Source organism: Gossypium hirsutum, chromosome D11 (genome assembly GCF_007990345.1).
Source record: "Gossypium hirsutum isolate 1008001.06 chromosome D11, Gossypium_hirsutum_v2.1, whole genome shotgun sequence".
Taxonomy (NCBI): Eukaryota; Viridiplantae; Streptophyta; class Magnoliopsida; order Malvales; family Malvaceae; genus Gossypium; species Gossypium hirsutum.
This window is the reverse complement of record NC_053447.1, coordinates 37,616,531-37,624,886: the sequence shown is the minus strand read 5'-3', so window position 1 is coordinate 37,624,886 and position 8,356 is coordinate 37,616,531. Positions and strand designations below refer to the sequence as shown.

At 34.7% G+C, this 8,356-nt stretch overlaps 1 non-coding gene across 1 annotated transcript; it reads left to right on the top strand.

Moving 5' to 3' along the window:
- Positions 1-7,384: 7,384 nt before the first annotated feature.
- On the top strand, positions 7,385-7,490 carry LOC121223929 (small nucleolar RNA R71). The gene has a single exon (XR_005921396.1). It is a non-coding gene; the product is annotated as a small nucleolar RNA R71 (small nucleolar RNA).
- The last annotated feature ends 866 nt before the right edge of the window (positions 7,491-8,356 follow it).

The following is an 8,356-nucleotide window of genomic DNA, read 5'->3' as shown; positions in this document are numbered from 1 at the left end:
ATAAACTTAAAAAGATGGTAATATGACTTATGATGTAGGTACTTTACAATAAACATGCCATTAAACTCAAAAATAAGGTTTCAAGGGTCAATATAATAATGTGGGCTTGAAAGGCTCAAACGATCCAAAGAAAATGTGCCTATATCATATTTAAATTCTTATGCATCCTAGGATTTCGCGTTGAGAAAGTTACTAAATCAATTCTAAAGACTAAGCCTTTATGCATGTCTATTTCCAAGGAAATTAAATTTTCATGGCAAGTACTACATAAGACTAGAGAACATACAAGCATTCCATAACTCAAGATAACATAAAAATAACTTAGATAAAATCAGAAATCATGCTTGCATTTGAACTAACTTATGAACAAAAATTTCCTCTAAACATTCATTTATTTCAGCATACTCATGTGAAAAGATTAAAACATACTTGAAAATTTTAAAAATTCCTTCAAATATTTCCTTACCTCCTTTTTAAAAAGAAGCAATGTCCTCATTTGACAACAAAGTAATGACTGAAAATTGAACACCAGGTAGGGTTGTAAGAAAAGAGAGGTGAGTCATAAAGACTGCTTAATACCAAGTCTTTCTTAACAATCTAATCCTAGACATGTTCATTCTCATTTCCAAATCACTTCGCTTTTTTTCTAATGAAGAGGCATTCAGCTTATTTTATTTATGTTTGCAATTTCCTATTTTATTATGCAAAAGCAAAATACTAACTAAGAGATAAAAATAAATACATGAAAATAAATACTAAGGACAAGAAATTCCCCCTTTTATTTATCTGATTTATCCCTATTGTCTTTCTCTTTTGCATCCTCGTTCTCTCTTGCATAATCATCCTCTTCTTTCCATAACTCAAGGATATGATCTAGGAACTCAGGAACAAAACTGTTAGATATATTCTTAAAACTATTCTTGATTGAATAATCTCTAATCTTCGCATATTTCCAATAATCATGTTGTTGGTTATGCATAAATTTCCACATATCCATCATAATTGAAAAGTATGATTTCTTCATAGTATTTGAAGAAGTGGGCATAGGAATAGTCAATTTAGGATCAACACTTGGTCTAATTAGCCCATCAACATTCGACTCCATACTTGGTTTAGAGTTGTTTGGTTCCTTTATCGGTTCAGGATTGTTGGGTTCCTCTTCAGATCCTGCTTCTTCCATCTCATTAATTGAGTCAGCTTCTGGTTTAGATTTATTTGTTAACTCATTAGTTTTTGGTTCAGTTGGTTCACTCAGTTCAATTGGGTTCAACTTATGGACATTCTCCACTAACCTTTAAAGATCATGCCTTGTGATGCAACTTTGAACATACTGGCCCTTCAGGTTTGTTTTTGATTTAACTTGGGCCCTTAAGCAAAGTGAAGTAATCAATGGTGAAAAGTAGGCACTTCCTGCCTTTTTTCTAGCACAATCGTGGATATCATTGAGAATAATTTTTCCAACATTGATAGGCTTTTCTGTCATAATCACATACAACAAAAGCATTCATTCCATTGAGATGGTGGAATTATGTGAGATAGGTATGAAGCTATATTAAACAAGGTAGAACCGTACCGTAGCCACCTATTTTAGATGTTCTCTTTGGCAAGAACGATTGCCATACTTTCTTATAATCCATTGGGATCCTGAATTTGTAATAACGTTAAGCAGTTATTGAAGAAAATCCCAATTTATATTTTTCATCATGGCAAAGTACTTATCTTATTCAACATCAAAAAGATTAAACAAATCATTAATGGACTTAAAAGTAAAGGGTACCTTCTTTTTGCAAACTAGAACTCTCAAACTAATTCCTCTTCAGGCAGTGATTGTGCATCATAGAAATAGTTTCAATTGAGAGCATCAATTGTCTTTCAAATTGACAAGGGTACAACCATCTTGTCATCAGTCTCCAAGTTGAAACTTTTTTTCGGCATCATGGGTTGATTTTTGAAGATGGAATCAAACCTTTCTTTTGCTTCCTCATCTTGAATCACAATTGGATTGTTGACAAATGGTCTTAGAAGATGTAGTTCTTTTGCGAGACATGGTGATTTTTCTTGAAAACTAAGTAGAATTTTGGCAAAAGGAAGGGAAAAGAAATCAGCAATGAATGGTAGCAAGGAGGTTGTGGCAGCGATAAGCTTGCGGCAGAGATAGGGTTGCTCCGGTGAGAAGATTGCCGTGGCGATAAGAGGGAGACAACAAGAATAAAGAAATAGGTGGCTAGGGTTTGAAGCTAATTGCTTGGGAAGAAAGGGGTTTATATAGTAGTAAATTAGGGAGAACTTGTAGAAAAAAAGTTAGCTACAAGAGATGCTTGGGAAGAAAGGTAAGGAGGGAAGGATAGTGGAAAACAAATTAGGGTATTTTAGGAACCTTATGGATGGTAGTTAGTGGGTAAATTTCTCCTCTTTGTTGTTTTGGGCCTCAAGCCCAATTGCACTTAAAAATTAAATTGCTTTAGATAAAACAAACTGATTAGTGCTTGGGCCAACTTGACTCCTTTATTAAACATAAACAAATAAAATTAAAATCAAAATGAAAAATTTCTAGGTTAATTAGAAAATTTATTCTCAAAATATTACATTAAATTAATTCTCAGGAAAGCTTGGAGGGGTCACAAATGGTCTCGCTTAAGTTCCAATCTCCTTAGACAGAATTAATTAAAAGTACTAATTTAAGAAAAATAATTTCTAAATATTTATTAAAAAGTTAGAACATGAAAAATTAAAGGTTTATTAAATTGAATGATGTTTCATTTATCTCAACTTCACCATCCCAATAGTATTTGAGATGTTGTCCATTAACTTTAAACGTACCTCCATTATTGTCGAACAATTGTGCTGCTCCATATGGATAAACTTTGTACATGGTATAAGGTCCTTTCCATTAGGACTTGAGCTTTCCAGGAAATAACCTTAAGCTCAAATTAAATAATAACACTTTCTAACCTTATCTGAATTCACGAGGTTGTTTACGACTATCATGCCATCTCTTAGATTTTTCTTTACACATCTTGGTATTCTTGTCTGAAAATAACCTCAACTCTTCCAACTCATCAAGCTATAGATCCTTCTCTCACTAGCTTGTTTAAGCTCCAAATTTAATTGTTTCAAAGCCCAGTGAGCTTTATTCTCCTACTCAAGCCGCAAATGACATTAGGTCGCACTACCTTCTTAAGGATGCCTTTGATCTCACAATTTACCCGTTCAACTTGCCCATTTGACCGTGGACGGTAGTGGCAATTTTGTGTTTCACGTCGTACTTGTCAAGCAACCACTTAAGCCTTTTGTTCACAAAGTGAGATCCTTCATCACTAATTATAGCTCTAGGAGTCCCTAATCATCTAAAAACATGCTTAAGTAGGAATCATATGACTACCTTAGCTTCATTCGTTGGGTATGCTTTAGCTTCAACTCACTTGGATACATAATCCATAGCTACTAAGATATACCTGTTACCATAAGAAGAAGGAAAAAAGCCTAAAAAACAAATGCCTCATTCGTGAAATAATTCTACCTCTAAAATGTTCGTCAAGGGAATTTCATTCCTCCTTGATATGTTTCCAATCCTTTGGCATCTATCACAATTTCTTATATATGCATATGCATTCTTGAGCACTGTAGGCCAAAAGAATTCTTCTTGTAAAATATTTGGTGTAAAGGGAGAACCACCAAGTGTCCCCCTCTTAGAGATGAATGGCAATGATACAAGATCTCATCAATTTCACTTCTAGATACACACTTCCTAATTATGTTATCTGCACATTGTTTAAAAAAAAATGGATCCTTCCATAAATAATACTGACTATCGTGAAGGAATTTCTTCCTTTATTGGTATGTCATTTCTTGAGGAATTATTCCACATGCTAAATAATTCACATAATTAGAAAACCAAGGTATTTCATGAATTCGACTTACTTAAAATATGTGCTCATCTGGAAAATTCTCATTAATTGGAACAAGTGAATGAGTTACCTCATTTTGTTCCAACCTTGACAGATGATCAACTACTTGATTTTCAACACCTTTTCTGTCTTGGATCTCAAAGTCAAATTCTTGGAGTAAAAGTATCCATTGAATTAGCCTTGGTTTAGCATCCTTCTTTGTGAGTAAGTATTTAACGGCCGCATGATCAGTAAAAATAGTGACTTTCGTACCTATCAGATAAGAATGAAACTTGTCAAAGAAAAAAACTACAACAAAGAATTATTTTTCAGTTATTGTGTAATTGAGTCAGGCTCCTGTCAAAGTTCTGCTTGCATAGTAGATCAGATGAAACACTTTGTTTCTTCTTTGAGCCATTATAGCTCCAACAATGAAATTGCTTGCGTCACACATCAACTCAAAAGGTGAGTTCCAATCAGGTGTAACAATTATTGAGGTTGAGATTAACCAACTTTTTAATTCTTCAAAAGCTTCTAAACATATTTTGTTAAAAATAAAAATAATATATTTCTCTAACAGTATACAAAAAGGCTTAGAAATTTTTGAAATTTTTTTTATAAACATTTGGTAAAATCTGGCATGGCCTAAGAAACTTTGAACTTATTGAATAGTGATTGGTGGTGGTAATTTTTCTATTACATCCACATTCGCTTTGCTAATTGCAATCCCGTTTCTGGAAATTTTGTGTCTAAGACAATTCCCTCTTTAACCATAAAGTGGCATTTCTCTTTGTTAAGGACAAGATTTGTCCCCTTACATCATTTCAGTACCTTAGCCAAATTACTCAAACAAACATTTTAAGTATTACCAAAAATAGAAAAATCATCAATGAAAAGCTCATCAAAATTTTCAACCATATCAGTAAATATTACCATCGTGCATCATTGAAATGTTGTAGGTGCATTACATAAACTGAAAGGCATTCGCCTAAAAGCAAATGTATCATACAGACAAGTAAAAGTCGTTTGTTGGTCTTCCAAGGCTACAACTATTTGGTTATATCCCGCATATTCATCTAAGAAATAGTAAAAATTTTACCTACCAGTCGATCTAACATATTATCCATAAAAGGCAATGGGAAATGGTCTATCAGATTAACTTTGTTCAATTTTTTTAGTCTATACAGATTCTCCAAACTGTGACAATTCTCATCAGGATTAACTCATTACGTTCATTCTCAAACAATTGTGATTCCACCTTTCTTTGGTACACAATATACCAGACTTACCAATGCACTATCTGAGATAGGGTAGATAATTCCCGGATCTAACCATTTGATAACTTCTTTTCAAACTACCTCTTTCATGATAGGATTCAGTATCCTTTGCCCATCGATTCTACCTCTTTCACCCTCCTCCAAAATAATCTTATGCATACAAAAGTAATGACTTATTCCTCGAATATCAGCTATGGTCCAACCGATTGCCCTTTTAAATTTCTTTAAAACAACAATTAGTTGCTCCCCTTGGTGTTCTATCAGTTCTGCTGAAATAATCACAGACAAAGTAGAACGGTTACCTAAATAAATGTATTTCAAATGGGAAGGAAGTACCTTAAGTTCGAGTTTAGGTGATTCCTCAATTGGCAACTTGGGTTGCGCGTATTCATGAGCTTCCAACTTCAATGGTTCAAATTGTGCTAGTTGAACATAGTCACTCGGATTGGCTTCTATCAAAGCCATATTTTTATTACCTTTTTCATCTTTAAGTGGCTTAGAACCTAAAGTGTTCTCCAATGGGTCTTCTTCAAAATTATTATCCCATTCCATAGAAACTAAAGTTTCTAACTCTTCCATCACTGAACATTATTCTGTCAGATTAGGAAATTTCATCGCTTTAAGAACATTAAACGTTACCTAATCATCTTGAAATCTCATGGTGAGATCACCTTTTTGCACGTCTATGAATGTTCTTCCCATAGCTAGGAAAGGTCATTCCAAGATGATCAACACTTCCTTATCTGCTTCAAAATCTAAGACAATAAAATCAGTAGGAAAAATAAATTTATCAACTTTTACCAAAACAACCTCGATCTTTCCTTCGAGGTATGCTAAAGATCAATCTGCTAGTTGCAGCGTCATAGCCGTGGGTCTTACTTCACCTATTCCCAGCAGCTTGAAAATAGATTTGGGCATTAAGTTGATGCTTGCTCCCAAGTCGCACAAAGCTTTACCATAGTAAGATTCTCCAATATTACAAGGTATAGTAAAGCTTCCAAGGTCTTTCAATTTCAGAGGTAGCTTGTTCTGTAAGAATGCACTGTACTCCTTCATTAAGGCTACAGTATGGTACTTACTGAGTGTCTTTTTCTTGGACAAAATGTCCTTCATGAACTTGACATAGTTGGGCATTTTTTCTAAAGCCTCTACCAATAAGATATTGATGTGAAGTTTCTTTAGAACATCCAAAAATATTTTGAATTACACCTCATATTTCTGCTTATTTGGTTGGAATTTTGAGGATATGGAGGTGATGGATCTTTAGGTTGGACTGGACAAGTTTTTTGAGGAGATAAATCTACATCTAAAGAAGATGTTAGCTTTTGAGAAGTCATTGGTAAGATTTTACCTCATCAGACTTTGTAGGTTCTTGCTCTCCTAGTGTAGGAAGTTCAACTATTGGTTGACTTTCGTGCTTCTTAATAAGATCATCTTCAACCGTCTTGGGCTCCAAAGTCTTACCACTTCATAAGGCAACTACCTTGGAATATTACTTACCCAAATTTCTTGGATTTTTTGTATCACTCGACAAGGCTCCTTGCGGTCGATTACGAAGCTTCGTAGTTAACTGACCCATTTGGTTCTCTAAATTTTTTAGTGTTGCTGATTGACTCTGGATTAAGGCGTCATTCTTCGCCATGTATGCCTTCAACAAGTTCTCCAAACTATTGGACGATTCAACTTGAGGTGGTTTAGGAACTTACTGATTAAACCCTTGGGATTAGCTTGGTCTATGTTGCATGTAAGTGTTGTTCGATCCTCCTCCTTGGTTACTCCAAGAAAGGTTCAGATGGTTTCGCCATGAAAGATTGTAGAAGTTGGACTATGGTCCTTGTCCACTTTTCTTTTGGTGTTGATTCCCTACGTAGTAAATTGACTCGGGAATATACGCAGGAAACTACATCAAACTGACTCAGTGTTTGAGCTACAAAATTATTCACACTGGTAGTGGTAAACTGTTTCAACATTAAAGAGATAGATGATACTTGATTTGAGAGTGAAGTGAGGGCATCAACTTCATGAACTCCAGCTACATGTCTTCTTGACGCTACTCAATTTTTTGGCCATTGATAGTTGTTACTAGCAATCCTCTCGATGATTTTGTAAGCTTTATTATAAGACTTTGACAAGAGAGCACCATTCATAGAAACATCTACCATCAATCTTATTTGTGCGTTGAGACCGTTATAAAATGTCTCTAACTGGATGCAGTGTGGAATCCCATGATGAGGACACTTACAAAGTAATTATTTGAATCTCTCCCATGCCTCGTACAAAGACTCATCGACCAATTGCTGGAAAGTGGTGATCTCATTTTGCAATTTAGTGTTTTTCTAGGAGTAAAATACTTAACTAAAAATCTTTCTGCTAATTCTTGCCAAGTAAAAATTGAGCTAGGTGGCAACAAATTTAGCCATGCTCGTGCTCGATCTTGCAAAGAGTATAGAAACAACTTCAACCTCAGTACGTCTTTAGTTACTTCGGTTATTTTAAATGAATCATCCACCTCCATGAATAACCAAAGGTAAATGTGTGGACCTTTTGTAGGCATTCCACTGAATTGGCCCACCGTTTGCAACATTTGAAACATCACTGGTTTTAATTCAAATTGGGGTGCCTCAATATCCGCCTCTTAATTCCTAGATGTAACTCATTAAAGAATAGCACAACGTACTGTCTTATGGCACGATCCCTATCATCAGTAATAAGGATGGGATTGTGCATATGATTGGTTCCATTTCCTTGTCCATTAGTTTGATTTCCAAGATAATAGAGATCGCTAAAGTTATTAGAAACCTTTAATTTAGCCGGGTTAGGATTTAAATTAAGCATGCACTTTTCAACTATTGTGTCCATTAGCCATCATCTAGTTAGGACCGCTCAGCTAATTCTAATGCATCCAATCACGTATGAATGAAATACATGCTTGAGTTTAATTGAAAACATGAATGACTGAGTCACAAACACTATAAACATGATTTAAACAAACTTCATTGAATTGGTGCAATCATCCTAGCTAAATAGATTTAAGCTACCATTGTTGATGACAAGATAATAAAACACACTGCAAACATGATTACAATCAAAGTAACAAGTTAATGAAGAATAAAATTGGTTTGAATCAGTAGTCTTGCAAACTCCGATTGAAGAAGTTTCCTCCCGTCCTCGTGTTGCTCCTTTGCTAATGGC